The sequence below is a fragment of the Arabidopsis lyrata genome (genome assembly GCF_000004255.2).
Source record: "Arabidopsis lyrata subsp. lyrata unplaced genomic scaffold ARALYscaffold_6, whole genome shotgun sequence".
NCBI classification, from domain to species: Eukaryota; Viridiplantae; Streptophyta; class Magnoliopsida; order Brassicales; family Brassicaceae; genus Arabidopsis; species Arabidopsis lyrata.
The window spans coordinates 11857770-11859730 of NW_003302550.1; positions in this window are offsets into that span (position 1 = coordinate 11857770).

The window sequence follows — 1961 nt, forward strand, 5'->3', positions numbered from 1 at the left end:
ACTAAAAAAACAGAGTAAAGGAGACTGAAAGTGAATAGTTCGTGAACTTGAAAAAAGCCATAAGAGAAGCATGCATGAGCAAACTGATGGATAATGTCGGCTCGATGGGGTCCATGGAGGTCCTAGAGATTGATTAGAGGGATAAAATCTCCGGCAGCTTCAGGTTTGGATGGTCAGAAACGAGGAGCTTAGATGTTGCAGAAGCTGCCATGATTGGTGTGAAATATGAAGTGAGATCGAGAGAGATAGATAGATAGAGATATTTTATTGTACAAATTCATATAGCCACATTCAAATTTGTACTCAACTTGTACTCCCTCTGTTTTTTTTTTATGATGTTTTAAGCTTTTATATTTGTTCTTAAATAGATGATGTTTTCAGTTTTCAATGCAATATTAATTACTTTTTTTTGATGATTTATATTATGTAGATTGTTTTTCTATTAGGTGATTAGATAATAAATAATATTTTAGTTTAAAAATAAACAAAAATTAAATGATCAATTAAAAAAAACAGAGGGAGTAATTTTACTAAGAATGACAGAGACTTAATTACATTGTTCGGTGGGCCATGCTAGTTACAAAAGACAAAGTGTTACCGGTTTTTATCATTGAACATGTGTTTTATATGTGACTATGGTATGATCTAGCAATCCTAAGATAATGAAAGATATATGAGCTGATATATTGACGCCAAGCAATGCAACATCTTTCGAAATCAAAAAGTGTGAAAATGATGTAGCTTATGCGAAAGACGCTTTTGATCGGAGTTCTTAAAAGAGTAGATGTCCCTTGAGTTTCCTTATAGAAATGTATTCGTTGAATTAAAGGCCGAAAAAGCTTTATTCGATCATTTTTACTCGATTTTTTAACCTGTAATTTTGAGGTGAATAAGTTAATTTGACTCCAATAGTAAAAACTAATTAGACCGATATAGGATTTTCAGCATTAATGGACATTATAAACTATTAAACTCTATCAAGTGTGTTCTTTCGAATTTTCATACTTGTGCGTGTCTGTGTTTTTTTTTTAGGTTGAAGTCATTGGCCAATTGTAGTACTTTTGTTTATCAGTTTTTTTTTTCTTAAAGTTGAAGTCATCGGCCATTATTTTATTACAAATTAGATTTTGTAATTTGACTCAGAAAAATCATATGGTTGTTTCAATTACTTGTTCCCATTGTTGATCAATTTTCTAAATTATTTTTAAAAGTTAATTAACCTTTTTGTCGTGATTCTTCAAATTTGATTCCTATTGTTTGATTTTTTAAAACTTTAGAGTATTTTATTTACTACAAAAATATCTAGTTTGAGTGATTAGTGGTCTATTATTATCACCTTTATGGCTTTATATATTGATTGATGCTGTTTTGAATGGATCTAGTTTATGTGTTTGTTTTGTTAACGATGTATATGCATAATGTAGGTTTAATTTGATAACACTAATACAAACCATTATGTTTCATTATATGGACCATAAACTAGTATTTAAAAGTTTAAGAGATGTCACAAAAAAAAATAAGCGCTCAAGAAATATGTGCACCGATGTAGCCTATCATTAAATCAAATCAAAATACTTAGATTTATATAGTAGCGATACAGTCCGTACAATTTCTTAAAAAATAAAAGTTAGTTCTTCAAAATGTTTCTCAATGAAACCTTGGAACTACTGCGTCCTTTGGCAGAGCGTGGAAACTGCCGCCAAGGAAAGAACTTATTCTCATGCTTGTAATAAACTCCATCTTTTCTAATTGAGTACTTACAAATATAACTAGGGAAACAATGAGCGGATAAGTCTGGCTGCATAAAGATATGAAAATTCACAAACCCGCGGTTCGACCGGATATGGCAATTTGTGGACATGTACCTGACCCTACCGTTGTGCTTGAACCGAAGCAAACTGTACCGTTGTCCTGGCTTGCTCTTCCGCCAAACCTTTGGACCATGAGTGCATACGAAGATC